Below are 23,509 nucleotides of genomic sequence, written 5' to 3' on the forward strand. Positions count from 1 at the left end.
AATGCCACATCTACAAAGCTTTTCAATCCCTCCAGGGCTGGGGACTCCACCACTGCCCTGAGCAGCCTGTTTCAATGCTTAACAACCCTCTCAGGGAAGAAATTTTTATTAATATCCAATATAAATCTCCAAGGCTGTTTTCTCTCTGCTGTACTGTATTTTCAACAGAGACCTGGTAAGCTGAAGTCCCCTCATAGTACCAAAACAAATATATAACAAAGAGGCAAAGGGTCTTGAAAAACCCCAGTATCTTTTGGTAAATAGACAATAGACAAACCAAGGTAGCCATTTAATCTCTGCTGCATGCAATATTTCATTATCTCACTGTGAACTTCTTCAACTTTTTTATTTGCATGGTAAAAAAAAAATCCTCGAAGACCAGAGTGGAGTATGCAAAACATCAAATCTGATCCCAACAGCTGAGGTCAAACAGGCAAAGGTCCTGAATTTTACTTGGGATTATGCATGGAGTGCCTGGAGTTTCCTACCACCTCTGTAGCTTCTACTCAGTGAACAAGCAGCACTAAATTCAAGAGCAATTACTCGTACTAAACCCAAACTGAATCCTGCAGGCTGCTTGCACAAAGTGAAAAATATTTGATGAGACAACTTTTCCTTTGACTGAACTTTCCATGTTTGTTTTTTTCTTTTACTCTGTTGGGAAGGAGGCAAGTTAACATCAGCCACTGCGGCAAAGGGCAAGCAAGTAGATGTGCCTGCACTGATACATTTTCCACACTTTAACATTTGTCTGGTCATAAAACCACATTTTAAAGGATGGTTTGGTGTTAGTTTCCCAGGCTTTGGAAAGAGAAAGGAGACTTGGCTTAGCAGGTCATTCCATCCACATCCAGCTAATTCTGCAGATGATATTGATCTCCTTCAAGAATATTGCTAAAGAAATACCACTACAGCTCCTGATTTTTCCTCCATTTTCCCAGCTCCCTGATGGAATGAGGCTTAATCTCAGTTCTGACAGTGTCTTTTGATCTGTGCTTCAGTAGGCTCTGTTCAAATCTGATGTGCTTCACACCCAGGCTCTGCAGAGTCTCTCCAAAGCTTTTAGTGACCATCCAGGCTTCACCCACTCTCAGAGCTGCTGCTACTGCAGGGAGTGTGACACTGAAGGACGTGGGTAGATTGAATTTATAGTACATTAATCTCAGAGTCTGCATTTGTTTCAAGACATGGATCAGGTTTTCCTTTTCAGAAATAACCTTCATTTGAAGAAAGGATATAAGGACACGTTGACACAATTCTGTTTCTAAGACAAGTGCCAGAAGAGTTGAAGCTAATTAGCTACTGAGATGTCATCTTACCTTGAGGTTGCAATGTAGCAAAACCAATTCTTGATTGCTCAATTTTATAGGAAATATTGAGAAATCATTATCTAAACACTGTCCCTTTATAAGGTTTTAGACCCCTGAATATTTCAATGAACTCAGAAGGTTTATCAGACAACAGCTGTTTAACAGGCTAAACTCCCATTTTACTCACCAAAAAAAAAAAAAAAAAAAAAAAAAAAAAAAAAAAGATAAACACAAATGAATAAACCAACAATTGGTTGTAAATCACAGCAAACCAGATGCTACTGTGTAGTGAAGAATAATAAATTTGGTTCTTTTTATTCTTTAAAGCTTAGAGCTTTTACACGGAAGCTGAAGAAAATGTAGTGTCTAATGAACACTGAATTTCCATTTCTCTGACTTTTCACCATAAGCATTAACTTCTTGTGGAGACATTTCTTAATTTCCTTTGAAAATCCTGGTTTCTGAGTCTACAGATTCAGAAGTGCCCCCTTTGGCTGTAGATCAGAGCAGTGTAAAGCTGCCTATGTCCCCTGGGTCACCTAAAAGCCACAATCTTTCAGTTCAGGTTTGGTGCAAACCCAGAGCTCCTGAGCTGGGTTCTTCAGTCAGTGGAAGCTCTCAGAGCCCAGGCTCCTTCCTTCCAGCAGGGCTGGTGAGGACTGGTTGAACTGGGAAAAGAATAGCTGTGCATTGTTAGCCAAAATTGCCCATGAGGTGACAAAACAGGAGTACTGAAGGTTGGGAGATGCAAAATAATTCTCTTCTTTCCCCCTCCCCATGCTTCAGAACTGATTTGGAAGCTCTGCATGTCTAAGCTTCAGCTTGCAGGTGGAATCCTTCAGTACTGCAAGCTCTGACTGGTGTCTGCTCTCTTGCCTACCCTGAAAACACAGAAGCTGCCATAAATTCCAGAGATGTAGAAACTTATTCTTTCTCCTCATTCCCTCAGACATAATAACTGCTGAAGCCATCAAGGAAGGACCTTGTAGTTAATGGGCTTTCCAATACAGAGCTGAAAAAACCTATGAGATGCAGATTTGGTTAGATAGAATATTTTTATGAGGAGGATTGGTTTTCACAAAACTTCCATTATGAAGCTTTCTTTGGCCTCATATGGGTTTTCCAGTCCAAACCCAGGGGAAAGGATCCACTCCAAAAAGTCTCGTTAGAATAACATTCCCCTCTGAATATCCTATAGATCAAAATTCCATTTCAGTCCATCTTTGGAAAAAATGCCATGATCACAGAAGAGTTATCTACCTCCCATTTAGGATTTTGGCCTCTACTGCTCTCCACAGGGTGGAGGTGACTCTGCCACAAGGTTACTTAACCCAACAAATGTCCTCAGATGCCAATATTCCATCCAATAACAAGAGAAAAGTTGGGAATTCTCTGTGCCAGTGCTTTGAATTGGCTTGATTCACTATCACCAATACTGGGAGGCTCTGACTTACAACCTCTCCATCTGTGAGCAGTGGGAATTATTTTCTTGCGTGGAGTCAAGCCTAAGTGAATAAGAAGATGTAATAGTTGGAATGTTGCTCTGATTGGTGTAGTTGGCAGCACAGTGGTAGTTTTCCAAAGGTAAACATCAGTATCTCTTCACCAATCGCCAAGAAATTTGTTGAGGTAAAAATGTTTATCTTCAACAAAATTTCTACAGCTAGTTCAGTTTCCCAGGATTCCCCAAAATAACTTTTTTTCCCCCAGATTTTCAATTGCATTTATATAAACACTTCTGTCTGCCTTGGCAGTCATTTTAAGGTTTAATAGTTCCCACCTTTTCCCATGTGGCTTCCTAATAAAACATGTTTTGTGTGTTACAAAAAAGAAGAGATGACTTGGGAATTGTGGTTGTTTGAGAATTGCCTGTTTCCACTACACCACACTGTTTGCTGACACTGCACTGGGCGGTGACACATCACTGGTTTCAGCCCTCCACCGTTTGTTAGCTTGGCTTTCATTTCCATTTAAAATAGAGGTATTTTGGTAGAAAAGGAAGAAAATGAGGAGCTTGCTTCCGTAAGAGTTTTTTTTTTTAAACCTGAGTATTGTGAAGCATCACTCAGTTGAAATTATGCTAAGATATCCAAAATGACAACTTTTCCTTGCATTTCTCTTTCAAAAGGGCGTTCAGCATCTATCAAAATTCCTTCTATAAACAAGACTAACATTTTTCTGTTTTTAATTTTTTTTACCATTTCAGGTAATGATACTTGACTTGCTCCGTAACGTGCAGGGAAGTCTGGTGAATGTTAGGGTTGTTTGGCAGAGAGGAAGTGACTGCACCATTAACACTGTCCAGGAGTGAGTGGTGATAAACCCTGGCACGGCAACAGAAGGAATGGCCAGGCAGAGTGACACAAGGACTTGTGGAGTACATTCTGCAGTGGGAGGCAGAAGGAACTCAAAACACAACCAGCTCAAATAAACCTTGTCCCCTGCAAGCTGCAAACGAAGCTCAAGAGTGAATGTATTGAGGGTGGCATGGGAGTGAAGTGAGATAAGAGGTTTTCTTCTAGTATAGTTTTTAATAAAAATTTAAGTATGTCAGATTTACTATAAGTATGCTTCACATTGCAATTAGAACTGTAATCAGTTCAGAGAAGTCCAGTTGTAGCTACCATCTTGAATTGAGGCTGAATGGCAGCTCACTGTTAACTAAGAGAAACAAAAATGCACCAAATATTTCCTCGGATTCTGATGGGCTGCTCACATTTTTACTTTAGGCTCCATAAGTTATGTGAAGTTCTACATGGTGTTCATGCTCCCATGTGCTGTTCATGCTGAATTATGGCTGTCATTCCCCTTTTAGCATGAAATATGAGCCAGTTAATAGATTTACCTTATTTCCGTTCAGGATCGAAACCCAGAAAGAACTGAAAGAAAAAAATTCTACCTATGAGTGATGAAATATCAAACAAAATACTGGTATCTAAGAATGTATTCATAAATTAAGCCATTTTTGAGCTTTCAGTAAGGAAATATTAAGTTCCAGTAGATACTGACCTGCCACGTGCATGAATTCCATCCATCCTAATCTATCCATCAATTCCAAGTAATAGCTTGCATCCCATCACATCTAAAATAAACTTTTGCTAATGAGTTCAAGGGAATAGAAATATTTGCTTTGGCATCCTGGATATTTATATTTCTCAGACCTAACCCATTCTGACATAATCAACAGCAGGACAGCACATTAACCTTTCCTCAGTGTTCCTAACTCAGCAAGTTTGATGGCCAAGCACAAAGCCAGGTAGTCCAGATAATTATTTAGGGAAACAAGAATAAAAGTCCTGAGAGAATAATATGAGATTCTAGCCCATGCAGAGACAGGTTAAATACAGATAATATTTGAACTACAAATGCATTGGCCTAGGTTGAATTTTTTCTCCTATCTCAATGGTTACCACAGTTGTTTGTTCAAGCAATGGCTGATTAAGTTCTCATGCCAGTGCATTAAAACATAAAATTAGGACTAACTTAATCAATGGCAAATAAATGACTCAGGCACTGGTGGTACCAAAAATGCAGAAGAATTTGTCTGTCAGTTTGTAGCATGTTGATAATGTTTATAAACATCAGAACAACATCTCTGTACTTGAACTTGGTAGTTTCTCATGAAGTATTTCTTTTTTGTGGCACCTCCTTTTTCTTTTTGACTTGGTACAACTTTTTTAAGACTTTGCTAAAGAAATACTCATCATACATGGAAGTACTGTAAAGGTGTCTCTTTGAAATCTCTTTTTTGTGCAGTCCTCATCCAGCCTCTGTGATAAATTGAAAAAGTATTTCACACTCAAATCTCTGTGGTAGCTTTAAAGAGATAAAAAATAACAAGTGTATAAAACATCAAGACAGTTCCCTTAGAACATCAAAAGAAATGATTCCACAGAGAGGCCAGCATTAACCTAAACTGAGATAGGGTCTTCAGCTACTCCTTCTTTACTTCTGTGTGAATTAGTCTTGGGGATTTTTTTTACTGCTGGTTTTCATTGGGGGTTTTCTGAAGCTATTTTCAGCAGCTGGTTGTCAAAACTTTTTCTGGAAAGCATTGCTGATATAAACAGACTACTGATCTAATCGTGCAGTAGCCCTGTATTTAATTAAACTTACAGTGTGTCTTCACATTAAGGAATTTTTTTAGCCCTTGAAATGTACATATATAGCCAAACTCTTGGTTTGCTGGAAATGCTTCTTTGGGAAGAAGGTAATGATTTGAAATGTCATATTTCAAAGAGTTACCACACAAGTAAATACAAAGCTTACCTCCCCTGGGAAATACCATATAATGGATTTAAAAGATGAACAAAATCCCAGTGTTTATTCACTCTAGTGGATAAAAAGAGCAAACTCATGACTTATCACAATGGTCAATTGTACAAGAAGCTGAAACAGGTCATTTCTGACAGCCAGTGAAAAGTAACGTTTGTGCTCATAAAAAAAACCCAAAAAACAACCAAACCACTCATGTTGTATTTCATAATGAAAAGCCAATAGAAGTCTCCAGCCAAGCTTTTTTTATCACTGAACTATCTTGATTTATACTTTTTTTGAAGTTCTCAAAATGAAACTTTCGGTCTCTAGCTCACTAAAAATAGCCTTGCTCTAGCTGGTTTGGGAGGCAGCTGAGGCAGGTAAGATTTGAGCATTCAGCCCTTAGGAGAACAATTGAGGCATTACTCTCTTGTTCTTTAGAAAGCAACCATTTCTCCTACATATTCAAGTCTGCAAATTCTTAGTAATAAATAGTCCATCTGAAGCTGATTTGTGAGATGGATTTGCAGAACCTGATTTTTTTCTGAGAAAACTCAACATTACTAATGGAAAAATGTGCCCTCTCTGCACGTATTTCAGTTCAAACACTTGTAGTTACCTATTAGCAGTTGAACCACTGAGAGATGCTGTGAGACCCTTAAAATAAAACAGCCCTTTTTCCTCACAATTTTTTTTTAGTAAGAAATTAGGCAAAACTCTGTCAGGACTGGTCTGCAGTAGCTGACTGCTCTGGGACTAGCTGACCTCTCCAGCATTCCACTTACCTATTCAGATTCGGAGAGTTTTCACATCAGAAAATCTGTTACTTATATAGGTAGGTACAGCATTGCTGGTTCAAATATGATTTATGAAGTTGGTTCTGAACTCAGACAAGGCCAACAAACACTCTCAGACCTGGATGTCGGTTCCTGAGCCACACATAAAGACATACCTGACCCTCTGACAGAAAAACATTCAAGATAATATTATAATGACCTGCAGGACAAAAGACATAAAAATATGGAAAATAAATTCTTAATCTTGCAGACGCTGTTCACCTTTCCTTGGATTTACTGTAGCTTTGTATTAGTGTTGTACTGAGGTCAGTTTTGTGGGGCTGCATGATGCTCTCATATATAAAACTTTGGAGTCAGTTGTTTTTTTTGCAGCCACTAATGTATTAGGGGAAAATTTCTTTTTTACCTTACTAATAAACAGCTTAGTTTAAAATTTTCTCTGTTCTCTCCAATTATTTTAGAACACTCTTTCTTAACCCAAAAGCAATGGAAGATAAAAGTGGAAAAGCTGCAATCTGTTGGATCCCTGCTTGTGCACAGGTCCTGAAATTCCTCGTTGTCCTCACCATTTCTCACACACAGCTTCATAAGCTTCAGAAGAGCCCCAAGGGACTATTTCATTCAGAATTTCACACAGCAGACAACGAGAAGGAAAGAAGATAGAGACATCAGAATTGACGATTGAATGTTTAAGGGATTCTGTTCAGCAACTGGGCTTATTTTAAGCATTAGTGCTGACATTGTTAGACCTATTAAAAAAAAAGTATTAGAAAATCAACTGCTGAAAGTTCTTGAAGTTCTTTAAACTGGGATAAATGTCATTTATGCTACGCTGGAAACTGCATCAGAAAGGGTGGACGTTGTCTTGCTTTGAGAGTATTCTAAATTAAAAGCCATAAGGAAACTATTGTGCTTGTGTTCTGCAGAACAAAGTACATGTTGTAGAGTATATTCCTCAATAAGTCAAACTTTAAAAGGTATGGTATTTCAAGCCTTAAAATAACAAAGCTACACTCTTGCAGAGGCTATACCACATGGGGGTGTTCATTTCCCTTTGTCTTAGCTGCATAAACTCAAAATCAACCCTATACAGTAAATGATGTCTGCCCTATTGTCTTGTATAAACACTGTTTTGTTTTTCTTCAGCTCAAAGCTGTGTTTAAAGAAAGCTCTGTACGAATTCCAATAAAGAAACCAGTGTAAGAAAACTGGATTCGTAAAATGACTTAGAACAGCTCCACTGTTACCTCGCCTGGTGCTGCAAAGCCAGCAAAGTCAGATAATATTTTATTTGGAGCTGAAATGAACTGTTGTGAACTCTGACAAACCAGCACTTCAAAGCATTCTGAGCATACTGCCACCAGCACAAGGAAATTTATCGTGACTAAGAGCCTGACTCTGACCCTCCTTGCACCATCTTTACTCGGATGGAAGAGCAGCAGAAAGTCATTCACGGCTCTCTCTGTTGTCTCTGATTTAGAGAAACAGGTCAAAAATAAAGATGGGAACCATACTCAATACATCTATTTCACTCCCAAGAAAAAGCAGCTCAGAGAAACCTCAGACAAAAATTTGGGCGACTTCATGGGTGGCCCATGAGGAACTGAAGAGAACTGATGGAAAGATTCAGATCTGGTGATATTGCTGAATCTTTAGAAATTCAAGCTTTCTGGGATTGGGATACAGCCCACATCATTATATTATTTTTACTGAGCCATAGAAATGCATCAACGTGGCTAAATTATAATATAAACCACAGTAAAAGTATTTGAAGGCTTTAAGAAAAGATACATATTTTTACAACCTCAAGCCCATTCTGGATTTCATGGAGACTGGTGTGTAGCAACTTGACATTATTACGATGATAATTTATTAATGATCTGTATATTTCAGTGCCCCTCTGGCTCTCCTGAGACAACATCAAGACTTCTCTCTGCTATGCATTTTGCAGACATAAAGAATGGACTTTTTTGTCCTCATAAATCAGCAGAATAATGCAATTGCTGAATGCACATAAAGGCCAGAACACAAGAGGATTGTTACAGAGCAGGGTATAAATTGTGTTGCCATTTATCCCTAAATGTTCCCTTTTTGGAGCTTTACAGGTTTTTTTTAATCTGTACTGTGCATAGATGTCCTCAGACATGAAAAACGGTTGAAAACTTGTTAAATTCCTTGATCACACACGAGTGAGTGAATAGTAAATATAGCGTAGCCACCAAGAAGAATTCAAAGGACTTCGAATCTTTAGATCTGATGTGTAATTCAGCTGACACATGGCACGTGAAATTTAACATAAAGTAATGCAAATTGGTTACAGAAAAGCAGTTCAGAAGTAAAAAGCGAAAGGGGAAAAAACACAGAGGGGCTTAATAACAGTGGACACCCAATAAAACAATCATAGGACCTGGCCTGCTGCCAGCACAGCACAAATATACACATCCCTGGAGCTGATGGAGCAAAAACCCCACCAACACCCCACAGGGGAGCAGGGTTAATCTCAGCCACAGCTATGATGTCATCAAAAGCTATTATTTTGTTCCCATTTTTTAAAAAAATTTAAAACTTGAGCACAGCCAAGACAAGTTACACAATGGAACTGCTCTCTCTGTGCTAACGTGTGCCAATGGCACGGTGGCTGGAATGCAGATTTAGGTGAAAACAGGGCGGAATTTTTAGGGATTTATCAGCACTGTGGGCTTTTCAACAGCATCCCTCAATACAGTTTTGGGGTGGCCTGTCAAGGCTAAGAGGACCCTCTCTACAGTGCAGTATCACACATCAGCCCTGCCCAGAGGACCACCACAAAGTCTGTGTACCGTGTGTACATTTTTGAGCTACCATGGCCCATGTTACCTCCTTAGTTCAAAAAAAAACCAAAGTCAGGATTAGAGAAATACGTGAAATTTTGTGGCTGCAAATAATGAATTGCTGGAGTCATTCTTTAAAGGTCCTTTGAAATTTTTTATATTTTTTTTTATCACTTCCAACTCCCTTCAAATTCAGATTATGTGTCTCTAATGAGGTTGCATTAAACACTGTGGTATCTTTGTCATTTTTTGAACTCCCTTACACAAAACACTTTTTCATTTCTCATTGTCCCACTATCTCTGAGCCTTCACAAACACAGCCTGAGATGCCAAAACCAGCAAAGAATCCCACGTTTGTACACACAAGACGAGAGAAGTGCTTAGCCCTGCCTCTCTGCAGTTGGAGCTTCGCAAAACCACGCTGCCTCGATAGTTTAAAACCTCCTTTCATTGACCACTATAATGTGCTTTTGCAAATCTCTTGATGAATCCCAGGTTAGTTGAACTGTTCAATTACAGCTTTATCCTAATCCTACTTGCTAAGCATTAATGCCAGCAACCTCCCACATCCTAATCCTGTGCCACTTGACACTGACCCACACTCAGTCCCACATGATGTGTGTGTTAGCACAAAGCCACGCAAACAACATATTAATCAGGAATGCAACAGGAAAGGGAAAGAAATAGAACAGAGCAGGGAAGAGTTTTTTAGCAAAAAGACACCACTGGCTCCACACGCAGGCTTGGCACATGCACATTTAAATACATCTTAAAAACAACACAAATGCACACACAAATGTGCTGAATGGTTACAAATCTTGCAGCTAAGCTCTTAGAAGGTCTCTTGATCATGATTTAAAACAAGAGAAAAATCCAGTCTGAGGTCAGATTGAAACTATTAGAATTAGATACAGTCTTAGAAAATGGAAAGACTTTTATGTGTGATAGATTCCCATCCTCTATAATTCACTGCAGACTGGGAAAGTGATTCCTTCAGATCTGCTGCTGACAGCTTAATATTCCCAACGATAATGTTGTCAGGTGATAACACAGGGCCAGCCTATACGCTTTGATCTGAATGGAAAGTTTGCTTTAACTGTAATATTCAGAGAGATTCTGCTTGGGAAAAAAGAGCTCAGCTAAGCTGAAAGATTGCCTGAAAAGCATTCAATTGTGGTCAAGTTAGAAATGCCTCAACCCTGAACAGGTCTAAGCTGCTTTCCCTGAACAAACCCTAAAGAGTGACCAAAATTCTCTCTCCAAAAATATTACTGAGGCAGACAAAGGCACACAAGAACAATCCTAAAGAACCTCATACCCAGTTTTTAAAGTGAGTGTGCTGTCAAATGTATTCTCTCAAATTTCAGGAACATGAATATATGGCTTGTAGAAACTCTTGGTTTAAATGTCTCTCCACATCTTTCCTTAGCTAACCACAAGACCAACGAAATTCCTGTAGGTTTCTACATCCATACAGCTAAATATGCTTTCAATTATTTTCCTGGCACAGTTAAAGAAGAATTTCTGTAGTGTAAGGCCTTTATATCAGGCTAGTAGAACTGTGTCTTTTAGAACGCTGTTGATACTGTTCTGCTCATGCCCAACACTGTAATTGCACTGGTGGAAGGCTGGACTGTCCCTGTGGGTACTTGAGCAGGAGGGAAGAGCTGAGCAGCGCTGCCCACCATACTTAAGGGCTAAGGACAATTATTCCCTGCCCATGGGCAGAAAGTGCACAGAGAATAGAGAAAATAAAGTGATGCAGGGACAGGATTCTTCTCCTCAACTCCATATTAACCATTGGAAAATGTAGAAGTACAACTGTAGCATGAGTAGTAGGAAAGAAGCAATATCTCCATCTTCCAGGGAGCTCTAAATTTTAGGAGGAAAGGCCAAACAGGAATGGCCAGGTTTTGCACTGACCTCAAGAGCAGCCCATTTACATGTTCCGAAGTTCTCTTGTTATTCAGAAAATCCTTAAAGGCTTTCAGTGCAGAGAAGCCGATTTGTGCTGTGTTTGAATCCACGCCATAATTGATCTGTCCCTGTTTTCCATGTCATGTTTCTGTGTCCAGTGTAAGGAACACTCTGCTTGAGGGTTTGGTCAGAAAACAAGAACCTTGTCAGTGCAACCCTCTAAAGTATCACATGCTGAAACTGAGGGGTTTGAGGTGGCAAGCAAAGTGGCACTAATGGTTAAAAACCCCCAACACAAACTGGAAATGGGATCTGAAAAATAACCCAACTGTTTTGGAGATTACTCTGCACTAGAAATCAGGGAATAATTTGGAAATTGCTTTCAAGTATTATGTTTACTAAAATTGCTTTCCTACCCTGACTGAATTGCAGAGTTATTATCACTTAGCACACATACTAGATAAGCTGTAGAATTTGTAACCTGAGCATTATTCATATCATAAGGTTTTCATTAAGAGCTTCCATGTGATACTCCGGTGTTTATGTGCACACATACGTGCCCCAGTGCTCTGTGTGTGCATCATCAAATTACTTTTCTTTTAATTGCAAAATCCAGGTCATCTTTGTGCTTAATACAGGCATTCTGGAGTGGGGAAAAAGAACAGCATAAGAATAAGAGTCACTCGATTTCCTGAAATTCAAAGTACTACTGTCAGTGAGCATTAAATGCACTTAGCAGAGTGGTCAGTGAAGTGGAAAAAAAAAAGAAACAACAACATATTTAAAAAAAGAAATTGAGTATATCACCTAAGCACAATAAACCACTTAATAACACAGAAACTTGAACTTCAGCAAGGAGAAGGACAAGAGCAGCCATTTCTCTTATCAGGGCCTGGTTTTGGCAGAAGTGACAGATTGGATTGATTTCTCATTAGGCTGTCAATTATTAATTTTAATCCTAATACACAAAGTGAATGTTGCATCTTTAAAATCTGGACTTGAAAAAATCATATTGTCAAAGGACTGCATCTTCATTCCCCCAAGGAACAAAGTCTCTGTGAGCTGAAGTCATGGTGCAATTTTCACGCAGAGCAGAGTGGCACCAGGACCTTCTCCTCACTGACCCCATGGGATTCATTTCCAGGGCAGTTTCAAAAATAAACCAGCTGAGTTTTGTTTTATCTTCCTCTATACAACAGTTTAAAGTTTCTCACTTGGACACACCTCCACAGGCAGTGGGATTCTCCCTGAAAGAGCAGAATCCCAAAAGGAAAAGCAGAAATAGTGCAGGTTGTCAGCAAGTCTGTGTGGAGACCCTCTTTGAACAAGGCATTCAATCCCCCTCAGATTTCCACTAAACCTGCTGGCCACCTCTAGGATTTTGCCTGGACTTACACTTGCTTTTTTTTCTTGTCACCTATACAGGGGTTTTAAGTTTTGGAAACGACTCTATTTTTTCCATTTTGACCCAACAATGGCCTAAAGGTGTCTGGCTACATATTATTATCAGCCCATTGGGGAGTACTGCAGAACAGGCTACAAAGATAGAGCTATCAAATCCACGTGAGCTTGGTTAGAACATGTTTCTTTCATGTAGAGATGATAAAAACCTGTGGAGTAATGGTAGGTCATGCATCATCAAAAAGTACACATGGAAGTTGTCCCTTGCACAGTTCTCCCCTTTGTCAGTCCATTATTTATCATAAATACACCTTTTGTCACTACCTATGTCACTACCACCAGGCTGTTTACGTTAATGAAAAGCAGACTGACAAAATACTGGTCTCATATACATGGAGAAAATATCCACTGATTTCAGAGTGGTCCAAAGCTACTAAAACCCTGTGTTTGGTTTAAATACTTACATATGGACATGTGCTGCTCCATGTTTTCTAGATCTTTTTAAAAGGATTTTTCCACATGGTCTTCTCTTAAATTTTCTGGTCTACAATGAACTTTTTCAAGCCAATGTTAAAGTCTCACCTAACTCACCAGATAAGATGGAATCTGTGCCTTCTGAGCACCAGCAACTCTCACTCTCTGTTACTGGGTGTCAAAAGTGCACTAAAAAAGAAATCAAACAATAAACCGCTCTAGACAGTAAGGAATAAAAGTATTCCTGCCTTCCCTTACCCCTTTTACAACTCTTAGTATATCTTACTGATGCTATACTGCTAAAAACACAGAGAAAGCGTTTCCATTTGTGCAGGAGTATAACATATAAAATAAGTTAAATAAATTATAAAAATGGTGGAAGACTTTACACTGTTCTCAGCAATATATTTACTTGCCTGTATTTATTTAGCATTGCTTGTTAATGTTTTTATTCTTCTTACTTCTAGTCTTTGCAACCTTTTCTGCAATGTAAATCTGACAGCTCCTCCTGCCACCCTTCTCACTTTTTCTTTAAACTTTCAGTCTTACGCTCTGCCCTCTTTCCCTCAAAACTTAACCACAGTTTTTGGGAGTGTTTCTGTTCCTGGCAGGGCTGCCAATGTCTGGTGGCAACCTCTGCATGGGCAAAGGCTCCCTGCAGAGAAATGGCAATGTTTTCCTTCTCCGAGAATGTTGTGTCCCCTCGCTGTTCCGCTCAGTGTGCAGTTCCTGGCCAGAGGAGCACTTTGTCCTAAGTGTCATATGCTTGAGCCCTCCCTCCTTCCTGCTTGGGATCATGAGATTACTGCTAACAATAATAATGTCAACATTCTGAATTTACAAAATAAAAGGCACAGAGATTAAGCCCTTTAATTAATCTGTGAGGGGAATAATCCAGACATTGCTACCAGAGATACTGATTTTTCAGAGGTGGGGGGAAAAAACCCTCAACCTTGTTTAAAATAATTTTCAGAACATTGCAAATTACTAAAACCTAAGTAGCAACAAGCCCTCTCCATGCTTCTCAGCAGACATTTAGAAGCAGCAGCTGCTCAGGGCAAATCTCCTTTATGGGCTAAGGCTGGGCTGTTGTACCCTGATGCAGGGAGATGGGCTGTTAGCAGCACAAAACACAAACAGGGGCTGTCACAGGCATCTTAGGCACTCTCCCAAACTCAGATGGAGTTTTCCTGAGCTGGTTCAGGCACTGGGGATTTTTCAGTCCAGTCCCACTTAGAGCACCCTTGAACGAGCTTGGGGCTCTCCATGGCTATGGACACGAGGGCACAGCGTGGTACCAACTCCTGCTCCTGCCCAGGTGATGCTGCCCCCTGTTCTCTTGGCAGAAACAAACCAGATTTCACTGTCAACAACAGAAATCTTTTTCCTGACCTTTAATGAGGGCTGAATTGGGTCTTTTTTCACACAGCTCCATGACTTGGTATGAGTAAGAACATTACATCTTCTTTTAAGGGTATTTAGTCACTGTTGACTTTTCCAGTATTGGTGCCAGCTTTTCTCATCTTGTTGGAAAAAAAACCCCACAGTGAAGACCCTGGCAGTGCTATAGTGGAGGTTTCATGGTTGTAGAAATCCTAAAACTATCATGTATTCTTCTAACACATGTGTTTGGGAGTGCTAAAACACTGACTTCACCCACAAGTAGTTCAGCATTTTACAGAGTTCCACTTCCCTGCCCTCGAGAGCATTCTATCTTAAATGGCAAAAACAAAAGAAGTGAAGACACCAGAGCAGAACTGAAAAATATTTATTTTTTAAAAAAACCTCTGGTCCTTTGTTTCATCATTTTTGTCAGTAGCTGTAAACAACTTTCATTGCAACAGTATATGAACTAGTATGTCTATGAGAGAGTACTGAAAACTATATATAAAACTATGTATAATCACTTTTTAGTGATTAAACCTTTCTTCTGTCCTTCAACAAAGCTTGAAGGTGGAAAATGGCTAGGAATTGCTTCATGGGCTCTAACAGGAGTCAGTCCAAATTCCATTAGCACTGGTGGGAGGAGGTTCAGACCCACAGTTTTGTTCTGTGAAATGAATGGAATAATTTCCCAAGAAGATGGCACTGATTCAGGAAGACTAATTGTAGAATTAAATATGAATAAAGGCATCTTTAAAATTATACCCCAATAAGGCTGGTGAACATTTCTTACCCTACAGCCATAAAATACTTTTCTATACTGAAAAAGTTCTTATAGTGTCAATGAATTTTTACCCCAATCCTAAAAATACTAAGAAAAAGATTTTGCTACATGAAATGCAAGGAAACACTTGGAACATGGATTTATTTGATTTATTAATGACATTAAGTACATTTAGGAGTTTCAGTATTAAGCAATGTATTATTACTACTGCTGTACTAGGACCAGCAGTTCTGCTCAGAGGGTGATGTTGATAAGTCTGAAAAGAAAGGACACCAAAGTTATGCAGATGTTCCTGGAACAGCAATAGGAAGCACAGCACCTACAAACTGAGTTCCTGGGAGGAGGAGGCGATTCAGACAGCTGAACTGGTATGCAGAGGACTGAGAGGGAGCGAGGATAAAGGCTGCAGTGGAACAGGCAGGGGTCTCCGGGTGGTTTTTGCTCCATGGCTTGGAACAGTAGGATTTGAAAGCATTTTTCCATCAAAAAAAATTACACAAAATGACAACAGTGAGGCCCAGCTTTCAACTCTGCGTATAAACATCAGTGCTGGTTTTGAAACTTGTGGTCCTTTAGACCTCCTATTTTATTTTCAAACAGCATACCCCCTGCCAAGAAGTTACATTTTTTCCCTCTTTAAATAAGCATCTAGGGTAATGGCGTGATGAACAAATTTCATTTCTTTCTGTTCAGTTTTTTCCATCTTTAATACAGCCTCCAGCAGGCCAGATGGCACCAATGCAATTGCTAGTAAGTCAATACATCTGGCTGCATTCCTGAAATGACAAATCTGATGGATAGAGCCCCAGCTCCTATACAAAGCCTCTTTTCAGAACGCTCTCCCTGGTACTTGTCTGCTTTAAGCAAAACCTAATGTGTGAAAACAAAATAAAATTGAGCTCTTTCACCACCCCGCGCTAACGTTTCATTTGCAGTGTTTTTATTAACGCTGCCCTGCTCCTGTACCTCGGCCCTGCTCTGCCCAGAGCTCACTTTTTGGCACAAGACAGGCTCTGTTCGAAGCCCTCCCTCCTCTGGAGCTGCCAGCAGTTCAAAGCAGGTTACAATAAACACTCTAGGCTTTGCTCATTAAGAGCTGCAAGATTGTTTAGGAAATTGTCCTCAAAGAGAAAAGAATCTGAGAAAAGCAGAAATTGAGCAAATGTTTCTTTCAGCCTCAATAATCTCTCGTAGGGCAAATTGGGAGTTGGAAATAGGTGTGACCTGCTGGCATCAGCAGAGCAGCAATCTGTCAGCCAGGCACTGTGCTGGTGCTGCTGCTGCAACCCCAGCCATGCAAGGTGCAAGGACTTGCACAGCATCCCTGGATTATTCACAAATCTGCAGATGAACTCCTGGAGGAAGTCGTTCAGACCAACAGGAGGGTGTGTAGCAGACAACCTACAGACAACAGCAAGTCAGGGGTTACCCACCTCCAGAAAATCACAGAGCACTGCACATCAGGTGTTCAGCACCTCCTAGACAACATTAGACCTCATCTTATTTTATAGGAATGACTTGGGAAAGCAACCAGCACCAGACAAAATGCAGAAGCCCAAAAATTTGCCACTCCAGCAAAGAACCGCTCTGTCCCCAAAACTGTTTTGCAAAAATAAAGCACTGTGTGAGGTGTGATGCTCGTAATTTGTGTTTATTCATCACTGACAGACTTGTGGAAAGGGAGAATTTATTTCTGTGGTAACTGCAGTCCCTGCCATGATAAATATCAAACAACTGACAGTTTTAAGTCACGGCCCCCAAGTTACTTATACAAGAACTGGCTCAGTCCTTGAAACATTTACCCTTAAAAAATAGTGCTTTGCCTCCTGACTAAACCTGCTGAAGGCGCTGAGATGGCTCAGGGAGTAACAAAGCTGTAAAGAAATCAAAATATAGAAATCAAGAAACTCATATTATACACACTAATCTCAGTAGTTAACAACTAGTGAGTAAAATGCTGTGTCCAGTGGGTTAAAGATCCATCATTCCATCCCAAATACAAGCCATGATTTTGAGTCTGAGCAGCCCAGCCCCATTATGAACATTTCTGTCTGCAACCTGAGCTGAAGAGTCTCAGTCCAGAATATTAGGAGAGCAACACGCAAAAATCTCTGATTTATTGGGTACAGTCTTTGGGCATAGAAACAAAAATGACGACAGTGAAGCTTTCCCAACCTTTGTACTCTGCACCAGGGCTTGGATTCCCTTGGAACTCGGGGTTTTCTTCTTAAAGGGGCAAACCAGCTCAGGTGGAGCATTTCAAACACACCTCCTGCAGCTCAGAGTTCATCTCCAGACAAAGAGCATTGTGTGTTCAGGGGAAAATCCCTTTTAAAAACCCCTGCCCTATTCTTCTGAAGGCTTTTAGGATTCATTCTGCCTTAGTTATATCCCATATGGCGAATCAAGTTACTCGCAGAGCGGCTTTTTGCATAGTTCAGTAATATCAAAATTTAACCTCTACTTAAGCAGATTTCATTGTTTTAACTTTATTTATTATGAATCATAGAAAGAAAAATTATCAAAGCCACAGCGGGACTCAGGGTCTGGGTTGTACAGCACAGATAAGGACCCATCTGTCCAATTCTCTGTAACACAGCATCCTTGGCCTGTTTCTCATATGTGTTTGGGGAAGAAAGGAGAGGAGTTGTGGTGTTTTCAGTCTCTTGCCAGATAATGTGGGTAGCCCTAAAAGTTAGATTCACATTTTTTGCATTTTTCAGTGAGCAGTGAAAATAAAATCCTTGGCCTTATCAGTAGTTTGTGCGTAAATTATTTCAGCCTTATTTTAAAAACAGCAGTGCAAAAAAATACTTCACATACCTCAAATATCAGCAATCAGCAATAAAAAAAGGGAACTTTTCCCTCACCATATAAATTAGAATGTAAATAGCTATACACAAACTTACACATGGAAACACCCAGCCAATGGATTATTAAAGGTTATCTCTAAATTTATGACATGAAACTGTGTCTTCAGAGCATGGTTTCCACTGGTGAAGACACTGAGATTTCAGACCTGAGGTTTTAGATACTGAGCTACTATTATTTAAAATATCACCAAACATCAGAGAGATCTATAGAATTATTCTCTAAATGTTTTACCTAAGAGTTTTAAAAAAACCCAAAATCTGACAGCTATCCTTATGAGGACAGTGTTCAGATGAGGAAAATTGAGACTAAGAGAGCATCCCATCAAGTATAAGGGGCTCTAGGATTGGAAGAGAGTGAAAGAACCTTATCCTCCACAGCCTTCCATCATGTTTCTCTCACTGTCTTACTGTTTGTAGTTCTCACTTCTTAACCATTATTTCACCTTTCAATCCACTGGCCATTAATTATTTGACTTTTAGATTCCTTTAATCTCACCAGGTTGCTTCTCTAGCTGTCCTTTGAGAAGATACTACATGTGGGTGAATATTTTCAATTTTCTTCATTTGTTTTTATCAAATGACATATTTTAAATTGCCTCATTTTTCCATGCAGTTTTTGCCTACCGGTGTAGTTGCTGCAAGGACTTAAATCATGTAATATTAGAACATTCTGAAATAGCAGTAATGATCTAAAAATAGAGAAGACTTGAAACAGCTTTCGGTTATGGAGAATCCAAATTATTCTAATTTGGAAATATATTTAAGCAAATTTGGATGTGTTGTGCAGCCAGTGATTTTTCACCACTTTCATTTTGCTCAGCTGCATTCCATGCTGATTGTCTGAAATCAAAACTTCACTGGCCTTGTCACCCTCCTTAACTTGCTCAGCAAAACAGCACTGAGAAATCGCCCTGTTTTTGAATATTTATCCACTGAGTCATGTACTGAAGCCTAAAACACAGCAGTTGAGGGGGAGTCTCCACACATTAAGTCACCTTTCAGGATTTGGCCAGGGAGAAAAGGAGAGCACACTGGCTGTGTTTGGAAAGAGGCTGGGGGGAGAAGGGGAATCAAAGTAAGCACCTTGAATGTGCTGATAGTAAGATGAGCATGAAAATCCATGTTTTATAGGCACTTACGTCCCATTGGAGCTTTTTTTATATTTTAAATCTGCCCTTAGATATTCAGGTGATAGGGACTGTGGAAAACAGATGGTACCCAGCCCTGGGAATACTAATTACTAGAAAATTAGCATAGCCGAAAATGACATAATCCAAGTGAGCAGGGATTGTATGTTAAAGCTTGTGCATTATACAAAATAATAACAAATGGACTTGTCTTCTGGTTGAGGGATAGGACAGAGGCCCTGGAGGTGGTTACTGCTCTCTCCAGATTTGATACAGGTACCTTTTTTCACTGGACTTGATGAACTTTTCCTGTATTTTCCCACTCCTGAGAGTGGTGCAGCCCCAGCCTCCACCAGGATTTCCAGCCATTACTGCAACATTATTGTTAATAGAAGAGAAATCAGTCCAAGCCACATTAGCAATGCAAATATATCTGAACTTTGGGTGGTTGTATTAGATCTGATGCCATTATGGAGAAAACCAGTAATCCCACTGTAATCTATTCCTAGGAAATTCAATTAGGTCGTTCGATGTGGGCGCTGCTACTTCGTGATTAGCACATCACAGGGATTCACCATCATTAGCAAAGGTAATGACTGTTTATCTCATCCCTCAGGATCACCTACCAGCTCTGAGAGCTTCACCTCTCTCATTTTCTAGTCTGAGTGGAGTCAGGAAGGTCTTGGAAAGGTTGTGGGATTTGGAGATTGCTCCTTGGAAACACGTGCTCAATGAGGAGAGGCTCAGGCATAACTGACATAGTTTTGATCTGAATTCAGACCCACAGGGTTTTATTCAACACAAGAAATGATGCTGGAATCACAGTTTGGGCCTTTGCCTGCTTGGGTTGATTTTCTTAAACCACTAGGTACTTTTATTCCTGTTTTTCAGCAAATAACACAGGACAGATAATCAGTTTTGACTGACGTTTTGAGGGATTCTGAGCTTTTTTGTGCAGCAAAACATAGTGGGTAGGAGAGCCCTATCTCTTGCTCTCACTGCACCTCCTCAGATGCAGAATAAATGTCCTGGATTCAGATGTCCTCCTCGTTGGAAAGAACCCCTTGGCACCTGATACCCTGGTGTATCTGTGTAAGAGATATCATGTTATCAGTGCTGCTCAGAACAAAGCAGCCCATTGTCTTTGGTTTAGAAGAAGTTATATGTATCAAATCATTCACCAAAGACTGTGATTCTGGGAAAAAAATGGAGCATATATGAACATAATAACCATGTATGTGCCCCACTATTTTGGGTTTTGTTTCAAGAGAAAACTGAAAATTGGAGATCATATCTAGGCAAGAGCAACCTGTGGCCATTGTAAATAAAGGTACTTTTCAAGGTCCATTAAGCACTAATCATACCTGAGATTAAGGGGAGAAGGGGGAACCATGGGTCTAAGGTTGTTTAAAGGGTACATTTCATACTATTAAGAAATTTAAGACAGAGACAGGTCAGGCTGAGTTCTGTTTAATTTAAAAGATACTAATCTCAAGCGTTAGTCAGAGGTCTCAGGATACTGGATGTCTTTCTCGTGACAGTGCACAAGGAAAAAGTGAGCAGAGAGAGTTTCAGGAGAAGAAAGAGGAATGTAGTCCTGCTCAGGCTTAGTTTCCTCCATTTCCCCCAGAAAAACACAGTTTAGGAGCCAGTTCTGGAATTATTCTCACAAATTTTCAAGTTGCTTGTCTAAAACACATATTTAAAATATCTTTATCCTCCCCTAACTTTCCATCTGACTTGCTGCACTATGGAACATCCCTCTGGGTGAGTTCTGCTGCTCTGCAGGAGTGGTTTTCTCTCAGTGCTTCAGCATTGGCACCACTCACCCAGGCAGGGACTGTCTGTCAACTGCACCCCTGCCCGCACACTGCTGGGACCCAGGCAGGCACCAGGCACGTGCTCCTATCAGATAAATCAGATAAATCTGATAAATCCCTGTGCTGTCAAACAGAAGCACTGCTTCCTGCTGAAAATGGTCTTGCCAACTACTGTACACAGTTTGTCGTGACTAAAATTTGAAATACGAGTGCAGTGATGAAGTTCTTTAAGCTGGAGAGGGACTTTTGACAAGGGTTTGTAGTGATAGGACAAGGTGGGACGGCTTTAAGCTGCCAGAGGGCAGGGTTAGATGGGATATTGGGAAAGAACTCTTCCTTGTGAGGGTGGGGAGGTCCTGGCACAGGGTGCCCAGAGGAGCTGTGGCTGCCCCATCCCTGGCAGTGTCCAAGGACAGGTTGGACAGGACTTGGAGCAGCCTGGGATAGCAGAAGGTGTCTCCCAGCCCATGGCTGGGGGTTGCAATAAGATGATCAAGAAGATGATCAACAAGATGATCAACAAGATGGTCCCTTCCAACCCAAAACACTCCATGATGCTAGGATTTTAGATGTCATTCATCAACATGGGCAATGATAATTTTAGCCTGAGCCTAATGGAGAGGATCTGGTGACTTAACACAGAGTTCTGGCAGCCTGTTCCCAGCAGCAGGTGAATTATCCAAGGGTACCAGCCACCCAAGCCAGCAGGCACTCATCTTCCTTCCAGCCTCAACACAGACCAACCACTCAATCCGTCACCAATTTGGATAAGGGACCAAAGCACTCAAGACCTGATCCAAACCCCAGTCAGACCCACTGGTCCCTCCTCAGCTCCAGCCCATCCTGACCTGCATCCCCCTCATCACACCCCCATTCGCAGCAAAAACCCGACCCAGGCACAGCAGTGCCGAGGTGATTCCAGATTCCTGCTCTGTTGGCTGGGCAAAACAATCCCAAAACAAGGTCAGGGAGGAAAATGTCGCCTTTGAAATAGAAGGAGGTTTCTGTAGCACATTATCACGTAACGTAAACAACAGTGACACCAGAGACAGCTAAAGTTTGCAGCTGTATTATAAACTTTCTTCCATCCCCCCCTGCCTAGGAATAAGTCATCCAAACAAGCCCTGGCAGTTTTGACTGCTCAAGAAACTTTATGGCTGAGAGCTGCACAGATGATTTACTGCCACGTCCCCTTTTTCCCCTCAAGCTCACACCAAACTGAAACCTCACAATTGTTTAATGGGGGACAGCACACCCGCCTTTTTCTCTTTTTTTTTTTCCTTCTTGCTTCTCATGAGAAAACTTGTTTTATAGTTCTTGTGAAAGAATCTATGATGTCTGATTACAACATGGAACTATAAATCCAAGTCTTAAAAACAGCGTCTCCCTTTTTATTTTCTTTCTTTTTTTTTTTTTTTTTTTTGTGCTCACCAATAGCACACTTGTTTTAATGAGCCAACTGTCTAGGTATGAGAGCACACGACTGGAGAGAGAGAGGAGATAAGACAAAGCTCCCTGCTGCATCCCTGACGTAGCTGTGATGGATGCTGCTCTAGCAGAGCACAGAGCTGGTACTTAAAGCTGTTTATAAACTTCAGGCCAGCTCGTTTGTGCTCGTGAAACAGCCTGAAAAATGAAGGCCCAGAGCAAGCCTTGATGCACTGAGGTGCTGCAGAGGAGATGCTGCTCCAAGTGCATTGCCTTCACTGGTCTGAGATTTAATTCTGCAAATACTACAAGAGTCTTCATTTAGTCTGTCAAAATTGACATATGAAAAGTAATTGGGTTTGTATTAATTTAAACAGAAGACAACATCAGAGGAAATGTAGCCACCACTTTTATAGGAACAGGTGTTTCACTGAATAAAATGCTTCAGATTCAGTACAAAATATTTCATCTTCTGTTGTAAAAACGGAAAAATCTCGATTTTCCATTTTCCGGTTTCGGGTTTTTTCCTCTCTCTTCTGTTATTCCTTTCTCTCTCCAGAAAGGATGAAGCAGTATGAGATACTAGAAATACAAGGAAGTCCAACTTTTTTATTTCACTAAGATTTTTTAGTTAGAAAAAATTATAAACATTAAAATGGTATAAAAGTGGGATTGAAGAAACCTGATTTAATGCTTAACCTCTAATTTAGAGCATTTTTAAAAGTTAATTTGATGTGTAGATCTTTCAGTAAGATATAATCTCTCAAATAATCACAGAACAATCAAAAACAATATTCAAGCTGATTATTTTATTCAATGAAGTTTTCATTCATCTCTAAATAGCATGGAGGTCTTGGGGGAATAACTTGTTTATTTTTTCATTCATTGTGACAAATGCTTGACTACATCATGAGTTTTTCTGTTGATACTAATAATTTATGTTTCAGATTCATGTACTGCTGCTTCAGAAACAATGGGGCTGACCCCTTTTGTTAAGAACCATCAATGAAACAGCAATGTTTATTTATTTAATAGGAAAACAGCCTGGTCTCTAAATTGCTTTGCTCAAGATAGAGCAAGATGTCAGCAACAGTTCACAAACTGCATTGTGTATTAAAAACTCAGAGC

Source organism: Coloeus monedula (genome assembly GCF_965178545.1).
Source record: "Coloeus monedula genome assembly, chromosome: 8".
Classification (NCBI taxonomy): domain Eukaryota; kingdom Metazoa; phylum Chordata; class Aves; order Passeriformes; family Corvidae; genus Coloeus; species Coloeus monedula.